The sequence below is a fragment of the Oxyura jamaicensis genome, chromosome 23, assembly GCF_011077185.1.
Source record: "Oxyura jamaicensis isolate SHBP4307 breed ruddy duck chromosome 23, BPBGC_Ojam_1.0, whole genome shotgun sequence".
NCBI classification, from domain to species: Eukaryota; Metazoa; Chordata; class Aves; order Anseriformes; family Anatidae; genus Oxyura; species Oxyura jamaicensis.
The window spans coordinates 2,631,858-2,632,108 of NC_048915.1; positions in this window are offsets into that span (position 1 = coordinate 2,631,858).

Below are 251 nucleotides of genomic sequence, written 5' to 3' on the forward strand. Positions count from 1 at the left end.
ACCCCCCAAACCCCCCAGCACCCCCCAAATCCCCCACGCAGCCTCCCCCAGACCCCTCATATATCAGAAACCAGGGGGAGGAGAGATGTGGGGGCGGATCAGGGAGCCCCCAGCTTCACTATGGGGCAGGGGGCTGTTTCCCCCCCCCCTCCACCACCTTCTTTCAAACAAAGGAAAAAGGAAACAGCACCCACTGCCCCCCCGCCCCGGGGGGTGGCAGGGAGCCGGGGGTGGGGTGGGCAAAACTGGGG